This window comes from Battus philenor, unplaced genomic scaffold, assembly GCF_028537555.1.
Source record: "Battus philenor isolate CCGP_79_NKW_IND1 unplaced genomic scaffold, ilBatPhil1.0.hap1 SCAF_8, whole genome shotgun sequence".
Classification (NCBI taxonomy): Eukaryota; Metazoa; Arthropoda; class Insecta; order Lepidoptera; family Papilionidae; genus Battus; species Battus philenor.
Window position 1 is genome coordinate 2,418,259 of NW_027181748.1, and position 10,735 is coordinate 2,428,993.

Genomic DNA, 10,735 nt, shown 5'->3' on the forward strand with positions numbered 1-10,735 from the left:
TGATAAAGTTGATTTTGTATCGCTCTTTAAATCGCGGTACACTTTCAATTAAGTTATTAAATTTAAGTTAAATATATTGTATGTTTAAAAATGTTATTATGTATGGATTATCGGTCCATATATTTCATAGTTTCAATCATTTTTACTTTGTATATTAATGTATAAGATATTTGAAATAGATTGAATGTTAAGTGCAATGCTGTAAAAAGTGCCGTTAGATTTTATTTAATTATAATACTTGTTTCATTAATTCGTGGTTTTATTACATGCGAGTCCTAAAAAGTAGAGAGGTTTTATAATCTGCTTATGTCTATTTAACCACTGTAACTGAACTGGCAGACGGTCGAGTAAGTACGCGAAATTGTGGTTCGGCGATCTTTTTTATCCATCTGTCACCACAAGTACGTGTAGCTTAAAATAGCTGCGCTTTATTTGTACATCAAAGTGTAGTTCTAACACTTAATTGAAGATGGCGTTCGAGATGCAGTAATTTTAGACGAGGCCAATAGATGGCGTTAGAAGGTGATTACATCGCACTGTAGTTACTCGCAGGCAGACAAAAATAGCACTCTTCCAAATTGGCTTAGGAAATTGACAAAAAAGACGAAACGTCGTAGATCAGTTGTACATATTTTCCAAAATGATCCTTGATACTTAATAGGAATATTAAAAAATTACACATTTTTATTCTCAAAAAATTCCCAATAAATACAGTTTCTTATGAAAGAGACGTACATTATATATGTGGGCATGTAGCAGTGAAAACGAAAAGATTTAAACCAAGAACTTTAATTAAACAAAAATACTCGTACATTAGCCGTACATCGTAAATCTGACAGTCTCCGTGACATCCCCTGTCAATGTTCAACCCTTATATCATTTTACCCTAATGTTGCCCAATAACCATTTTTCTCCCGTATGTAAATAAAACAAATGAAATAATAAACGTATAATACACACACAAACACACACAGATATATAAGTGTGTGTGTTTACATATATATCTAAACTTTTATATTAGATCCTAATTTTGTTATCATTTATTCGCAATTGTCCAAACGCGAATTAAAAACCAAAAAAATATACAAACTACACTGATATAAAAGTGAATGTTTTGCATTTATAAAAGTCATTATAATGAAACTAGAAAACTGGAGTAGAGGTAATAAACTGCATCAAGTGGATTGTTGGCTAGTAATTTTCCCGTGAAGAGCTCTCAATTGTTCGCCTAGCCCACTCCTGCGTGGAAAAATTTACCTCCGGGAAACTTTAGCAAAAGTTTCTCTAATTCCTTTTCTGTAGCACCCTCAGCGGGGGGTAATTGCGTGTCTCAAAAGAAAGTTTATTTTCTGTGGATAATTACATACCTATGTCCAGTTGTTGACACGGTACTACTGAAATTATGATAATGATCCGTTTTTCATATATGACGAGAGTTATAGAAAGATGAAGCTTATACAAGAAAACTGTAGACGTAGTGAGAATAAAACTGTAAAGATTTCAGCGTATCTACATAAACTGTGGATATTAAAAAAAAACTGCAAGTATTCGAAAACAGAACACTATAAAGGCTGAACAATTACAAACAACGATTGCAAAACAAGTTAAAAGGAATCGTTGAGCTTCCACAAGCGGCGAAGTATTTAGAACTTCGATCGGAGCTTAGTGGTATCTTTTGTATTCTTTGATATTTTCTACTGAACTTTGTTCAAACACTATAGTTTTATTTGATCAATACGTTTTATAACAACATATATTGCAAGATTTTTTTAATTTAACGTTGATTGATTGTATGATTATTAAGATTCTAGAGTGGAAACCATGGGCCAGTAGCTTAGCGTACGACGTTCTTCCATAAGGAGGGTTACCCATCTTGTGGTTACCCAACTTGTGGGTAGACGACCTTTGAATGTAGACCGCTTCCGACGTAAACTGTGAATCTATGGTGGAAGCCTGTGTCTCGTAGAAAACGTTCTACGTCGGAAATGATGAAGGTGATGAAAGAAAGTACAAAACAGAGTTCCCCAAACTTTTTTGTGTCGTAGACCCTTTGCCATGTTATTCCGTGTTGGGTAGACCCCCTACTTACCTGATATTGATTTTCCTGTAAATTTCTAACTGTAGTGAAGTTTAGTGTTAAAAACTTAAAGTTAAAACACATGCTAATTTATACATTTATTAATTGAATTTAAATTAAAACTACTCAAAATAAAATTTTGTGTCTGTTATGTAAAATATACGAGTACGTAACATTAAATAAACATAAAATAAACTATAAATAAAGTAACATAAGCAACAAGTCAATATTTTCATTGCGAAGGATGAACCTGATGCTTTAATAATAAACTATCAAATTTGGCGTCAATTTTGTAAGGGTTAATCTTAAATCTCTTCAGCTAATGATGTCCAGTCTGTTTCTGTATATTATTATTTATAAATAATATAAATGTTTTGATATTATAAGATAGTATGATGTAAGTAAATAGGTACTATCAGTGTATGTGTTGAGATCCACTATCGTGGACCCCCATTTTTATTTTATGGACCCCCAAATTTTTTTTCGCTGACGTAGACCCCTTGCAGGTTGTCATAGACCCTTAGAGGTCGATATAGACCACTTTGGGAATCACTGGTATAAAAGATTGTTCAAGTATTGCCATAGTTTTGAAGAGTAGATAGTTTTCTACTGCCATAGTAATTTTGGTAATCTTAAAATAAATAAATCACGCAGACGATGCCGGTGTTACTATATAGTTTTGTGTGTACTTAGTTTGCCTGTTTCGGATACCAGTGATTATAAGTTTCTCTATGTACTGTAATAATTTTATGAAAGTTAGTTTTATTTTTCTTAAATAGCAACACTACTCGACCCTGTTACTCTTTTGTGACAACTTCCAGTAAAAGGATTGAGAGTGGTGGGGTTGAAACAGCGTGTTTTGATTATTGAGTCGGCAGCTCGGTCACTCGTTTGATAACCATCGAAGTGATAATTTGTCTAGTGGAAACTATGCTAGTTGGCCTATATGAGTATTAAAATTCGAATAAAAGCATTTACTGTGCTGTGAATTGGAGTTTTTCTGATAGTACCTTCATATTTTTGAAAAACATGACCAAAAAATCGAAGGTCTACTTTTACTACTATAAGTAGACTTCAAGTAAGAGTAATTGTATTTTGTTTTAACTTTCGTGATATCACCGCTTAAAATACAAAAAAGGTTTTTGATATATGGATCATACCTTGCATCACTAATAGCTGCAAAACTTGGGCCCTGATAAAACATCACGGAGAGCGACTTGGAAGATGTCAGAGAGCCTTAGTAAGAAGATATTACTAAAAGATAAAGCCTTCAAAAGCCGAGACAAACAAGTGTAATAATAATTGTAAACAAAGAAGGAAATGAAAAGGAAATGTGGCGATAGATAGATGGCGATGTATGAACACAATGTAAATAAAAGATATAGAGTGAAAGATATTTTGAAAGACGGAAGAAGAAAAATGAAGTACAAAATATTGAAAAAAAATTAATAAGTCAAGCCTGTGTTTTAGATTAAGGAAGAGGAACAAAAGGCCCCAAAAAAGAGGCCCATCGTAAAAAAAGACAAAGTTAGAAAACTGAGATCTACGGGGAAGAACAAGGATAATATCACACACAGACATCCTATTACGAATCGCTAAACAAAAATTTAAGTCGACCCGTCCACCACGCAAAATATGTTCCGAAACGAAGATGAAAAATGGAGTAAAAGGGAGAGAGCTTGGTAACTTCAGGGAAGGGTATAAAAGTGGGGGTCGAAAAACCAAAAGATAGGAGGTCGAAAAAAGAACGACTTTAGACCCAATGTGGCTCTTGGGTGTATAAGCTGATCGAAGGTCATACTTGAAGGAGGTCTTTGCCCTAAGGCATAGTAAATTGGTTGAAAAAAAATTGTAAATTGAAATAAGGGCAAATATTATTTATTAATTTAATATTCTTTATTGTACACGTTAAAATACATTTAATAAGTTTTACATTAATGTACAAAAAAGTACAATGGGGGTCTTATAACACAAGGCAATCTCTTACAGACAACCATAGTATGGAAAAGGTAAAAAAGTATTGTATGATATAAATAGTTGAATATTTTTTATTTAACTGTAAAATAATAAATAGTTTTATGAATACACTACATAGAAAATTACAAACACACAATTACGTGAGAAACGTATAAGAATAAGATGTTGGTTAGATCTTCATGTGCGTTGTAATAACAATTTTACAAACAAACATAAACATTGTAACACATCATATGCTCGAAGCAATTTATGTTAGAAAGTAATATATGCGTAAATACGTGTCGAGAGAAGTTTTGCAACTTACCCGAGTTGACTTCGCGGCTAGCCAGAGATGCTGCTTCGTTCAAAGTTTGACTTGAAAATTTGACAGTACAGTTTCATGGTGCTGAGGTAAACCTATAATGTTGTTTCATTAAAGAATTCCAGTGTTTATGGCTCATAGAAGTACAGAATATTTTCATTATTATTTATCCTAAGTTATTTCGCCTAGAAATACTTTTTTCTCTCGCTTTCTCATTTCCAGCTATTAGTAGCAGAGACTATAATGTAGAGCAGTGATTCTCAAAGTGGTCTATATCGACCCCTAGGGGTCTATGACCACCTGCATGGGGTCTACGTCAGCGAAAAAAAATTTGGGGGTCCATGATAGTGGATGTCGACACATACACTGATAGTACCTATTTACTTATATCATACTATCTCATAATATCAAAACAGATTGAATTGACGCCAAATGTTGATAATTTATTATTAAAGCATCAGGTTCATCCTTCTCACTATAAACATTGACTTATTGCTTATGTTTTTTTGTTTATAGTTTATTACGGTATATATTACATAACAGATACAAAAAATTATTTTGAGTAGTTTTAATTTAATTTCAATTAATAAATGTATAAATTAACACGTGTTTTTACTTTAAGTTTTTAACACTAAACTTCATTATAGTTAGAAATTTACAGGAAATCAATATCAGGTAGGTAGGGGGTCTACCCAACACGGAAAAATATGGCAAGGGGTCTACGACACAAAAAAGTTTGGGGTACTCTGATATAGAGGCTAAAAATATTTCAGTTTGATTTTAGTTTACAATATTACTTGTTCTACTTCATATTTTTATACCAATCTGAACGGTCCTTGCCACTACTGTCTATTTTGGTCTAGTCTAATCTCTCTATTTTAAGAATTTATGTCGACCTATCCTTATTTTTTATTGTTCTTTTCTTTGCTCTTTTCCACACTATTGTGGTAATCCTTATGGCTTTTATACATTACTCACACTACTAATCTAAATTATAAAATACTACATTTTTTCTATCGCTATTTGATTACTATTACGTGTGCCTGCTACTTAAACCCATATAGGCAATTGGTTCACTGTTATATCTATTTTAGTTAATTCTTTCTTATTATTCTTTTTGGTCCAGAAAAATTCAGACTAAAATTGAAACAAAAGTAGTCTAGCCAAAGTTCTGTTACTGGCTGTTTACAAACATTTAAAAAGTGTATTAATTTGAATTAAGAACATTAGCTTCTACGATAAAAAAATACTCTTCTTTCCCACCATTATTATGGTTTTTGTTTAGAAATTATTTGTTTTAATAATGGAGTGGGGAACTAAAGAGAATAGGATTGCAGTAATTGCACTGTAGAAAGTAGATAGGGAGTCAGACGACATTTTTGATACATTGAAAAAACTAGGGATTAGTCGAATGTTTTTATATCGTACCATCCAAAGGTACACTGAAACCATGCCGACCAGGTCAACCGCGTTCTATTCGAACAAACCAGGCCGTTACTAACAAAAGAGAGTCGAAAGATCAAAACAGCTTTTACTTCGATACGCGAACAAAAAACACAGCAAATTTTTCTTTACCTTAAGTATATTAATATCTTGAAGTTAGTCATAAAACTGAGAACAGACCGAGTGAAAATGTGGAGATTTAGCAATTATTGATGATTATATTTAAAATGGTGCTAAAAGAAATCATATATAATGATAAAGAAAAATCGGAGGAACTTTGGTCTACTCTGTTGAGTTGTTGACATTTACAGATTTCGCGGACTTGAATAAGCAGAATGCGGAAGGTGTTCAGTCTAGACCTAGTTTATGTAACTTATCTCAAAGGTTCCTTCGGCAATCTACGCTCGGGCTATTGATACCTACAATATGTAAAGTATGTCTGGATTTCATATCATAACGATGACGAACGAACGAATGATGAAATGTCGCTTTCCCGTTGAATGAATGAAACATGTAATTAAAAAATAAAGTAAACACTATGAATTTTTTTTTAATTAACTTGACTGTACGAAACCTGTTACGGTAACGAATTTATTTGGTGAACGAATAAGATTTGATAATTTAAAAAAATGTGTAATCAACAATTGTACATGTTAAAGGTTAGGAATTGAATAGCAAAATGAAAGAATTGAATTCCTCGTCTCGCTGAAGTTTCTAAGGAAATTAAAAAAGGATGTGAAAATAAAAGAGTTCAAAGCTTTCGTCGAGAACTACAAAGCGAATGAAAGAAAATCGTTTTACTGCAGACTTTGGTGCAAAATGTTAGTACTTCATGTTTAATGTATTGTTTTATTTTTCATTTCAACAATGATTTAGATAGATATATGTTGAGGACGCAAAAAGAAAAGGAAAATTTTTATACACTATTTTATTAATACAATATTTAAATTTAGGTTTTGATGTTAGAAGTTTCAGTAATGCTGGTATGAATTAGGTGCTGTTATAAAAATATCAGACTGTCTCAAAGGAAACCATCAAATCGTTCTCATATCTTAATAGATAATCATTAATCTAGCAAAAAGATTCACTGAGGTTTTAAAACGCGAAATCTCTTTATGCAGCAATTTTCATAAAAAAGCCTTCATTTCACTTTTCCAACGCCATTAAGACTGTTTTAAAACTTCTCGTTCTAGTCTGACCGCCTTTTTGCTAACAACTCATCCTATTGACTCTTTTGTGGTAAAAATTAAATGTTTTAATGCGCAAAGAACTTGTTTTATCAGAAATGTTATGCATGAAGTGTTTATTTGTTAGTTCTATTAACGATAATGGAAATATTTTCAATGTATTCATTTCAATTTCAACTATAGGATGTTCCTATACTTCAGGTTAAAAGCCAGCATCCGGCGTATTTCAACGAAGTAGGTAATTTGTACAATAAAAGTTGGAATGCAAAAATTAACAAAAGTACGTATAAAAGTACAATAAAAAATTAAAAACTAATATTCTAGAAGTGAAGGCGATATAAGAAAGGAAAATAAAGTATAGAAAGGAATGATAGATTATATGATGTATAAAAGAAAGATGTGTGGAAGATTGAGATAATAAGATAAAGATCGAAATAAAATTATTAAGAAAAATAATATCTTCGTGTACCCAAGACATCACACCCCTATGTGCGAAAGGCGCTCCAATAACAGGAGTCATAACAAAAGGCGTATTACAACTTTAATAAGGTTGTCAGTCCTCGTTGAGGGAGGACGTTCTATGCTGTGCAATCCACAGAATCTTAAGGCTTCTGCTGCCCATGTGGCCTGCCCACTGTTCAACTCGCCAATCCGCTAAGCTTTGTCGGTAATTTTGTTTATCTTACGGATCTCCTCCGGATATTTGGTTCCAGGATATGCTAATGTTTTCGTTCACTGTTTACAAACAGCGGTGAAGTCATTTATAAGGTTGCTGGTAATACGATATATTACTAATGGGATTAAATGAATGAGTCAAAACGCAATTTGTTCGTTCCTATGAAAGAGCGATAAAGTGCTAACATATACTTTATTAAATGTTAGATGTTGGTTACATGAATAAATTAAAATGATAATCGATTGTTTTTTTTTAATATACACTTAAATGCATAGTTCTGGGTAAACGAAAGAAGGTTAAATTGCGAATATCTCTGTTAGTAGCAGGCATTATTTTTCTTTCGTATACGTCGAGATAACTTTTATCGCTATATTACTTAATTTCAATTGTTGATTTTTAAGTCAGCCTTATTTAAATTTGAATAAATTTAATCTTCAACAAACACAAATATTAAAAATAAAATGTATTTAGAACTCAAGATATTGCTGTATTTCATTTAAGAGAGAAAAATCGGAGATGCCTCTACTGGCGGCGTTTTCATTTTAATCTGTGGTAGTTTTTATTTTTTATAAGTCCTCTTTTAATTATCTACGACGTTTGTTAGTTAATTATAATTTGTCTGAATTCAAATCAAGTCTTCTGTTTTTGAATGTAGTCTATTCTTGTTTATCTATCGCGACACATTCAAATTATTGATTAGTGCAAACATTAATTATATTTTTCTTAACTAAAAGCTTTATTATAAATTAAAAATATTACAACTTTAGGCAATCTTTTCTAAATTAAAAGCAAAAATAAATTATATATTTTAAAAATAAAATTTATCAATATGTTTTTTCTTTTAATTCTAATAAAATTTGATTATTTTTTGCGTCATGTTTTCTACATTAAATTCAGAAAATGAAAACGTTTTGGTCAAAGTATTTTTTGTGTAGTGTACACATAGGTTAAATTTAGATATAATATGGTTTTTGCTTTGTTAGTGATTTTATTAAAAGCACACTTTGTACAATATTGTTAAAAAATGATAATGTTTTCATTGTTGCCATTCACGTAATGTTTTAAATTTAGTTAAAATTTTTAGCTACTGACAATTAATCCAAATAATATTTATTTGTAATATATATATAATTAATAGTATGTATAATAGTTAGTAGTAATATTTTCAGTTATATTCATTTAATAATTTTAGCTTTAACACAAAATTGCGACTGAATATATTCGGCTAACAAACAATGTAATTTTTTTTAATCAAAATACATATAATAACGTGAAATATGGTTAATCACTTTTAATTCAAAAAATAGCGTACGTTCATAGTGTGTCTACAAGGCACCGTGAAAAACTAGCTATAACAAAATTTCGACTGCAAAAATTCTCTAATTCGTCATTTTGAATCTGAATCAAATTTCTCAATAAAATTCTCCAATACGCTATTTAACTAATATCAATTAAATTAAAAATACCTATTAATAATAATTTGACAAAAATACTGACATGTCAGAAATCCATTGCAATGATGTCGCTTGAATATTTCGTTTTCATTTAACCTATACATGACAGAAAAAGTATGTACATTTATCAATATCCTTAAAGTTATGTTAAAAAGATGTATTGTTTTGGAGTTTCTTCCGACTTCTTCTCCAAAACTATAACACCTTGCAAAGCAGAGTAGAGTCAAAAATAAAAAGGATTTTAATAATGTTGACGATCAATAAGAGTCCTTTCAAAAGTTGAAAAAAAAACAATATTGAATAAATTAATTTTATCTTTTTCCATGGGAGCCAAGTAGTTAAGGATTCTGATTTGCTATATAAGACTGCTTGTTTGTCAGCAGAAGCTCTTTCTGTGTGAATTATAGGACAATGTCACTGATGGAAAATTTTGTAAGAAAACTTCATAAATAGAATAAAAAGGAAGTGAAAAATATAATATAGACAGTAAATCCCTGTTCCTAACAAAATAGGAGGTCACAAAAAACTATCTAAATTGTAATGTTTACTAACATTTGTATAGTCTTGTTCAATATTTCCCAACGATGGTCCCACGCCTCACATGGCGCCACATTGTTTGTTAAGACGAGCAATTTGAAAATAGACTTGACACGAGTTTAACCTTTACGCACCGGATCATTTAATGCAATGCTAGATTCCGGTGTCAAATTTAACGAAAAAAAAGTAATATTCTATCTTCACGTAAATTTCCCTGCGGTAGACGGTAAAATCCGCGGGGAATCCCGAACGTTTTAAAATAAATCTCTTAAAAATCTTAAATTTTTTAATTAAATTACATATATATTGTTTTGTATTTGTAGTGTTATATCTCTGTGATGTTGTTGCTGTTAGCCCTAAGGCTTTCATCACCGAACGTACAATAGACACTGTGATGGAGGATGAGGCAGACGAGGCTTTCTAGGTCGAATTTGTATTGTTGTTTGTATAATAAATGTGCAGTGAAGACAGGAGGGCAGCATCGGCTACTTGACAATCTAAGAAAGGAACAAATAAATATATTAATATATAGAAATTATATATGTATGAAGGGGGAAGGGGAAGGGGGGGTGTAAGAAGCAGAAAGCAAGAAGGGAGGGGGGAAACTGATCTCATTAATCTTTTTCACGTTATTTAAAAATTATCCAATATGTACGAAGTGCTTTGTTAAAAATATATCGTGCAAAGTCTTTAAGTTAAGTCTGGGCAGAATGTCACGTCTTCGGATTTGCAACTTGAACGGCGTATTATCATAATCGATTCTCTTGGCATTATAAGCGGTTAAAGTCCGAACCTAAGTCGCATGTCAATAAGTGTATTAGCAATTTTTATCGAAACGTTCGAAACGTTTTTTTAGCAAATCGTCTTCTTGGTTGGTTCCTCTGTGTATCTCCTCACTTCTGGTAAATAACAAACAGCTCTTATTTCAGTTTATATTGGCGCTTCATTATAAACACAATATCGCAATAAATACTTAAACACAGTTGCGAAATAAGCGAAATATGTGTCGTCAAATTATCACAACAAACACAAAAATTTCGCTACTTTTCCTTATCTTTCTAGCTAAAATAGCTAACATATATT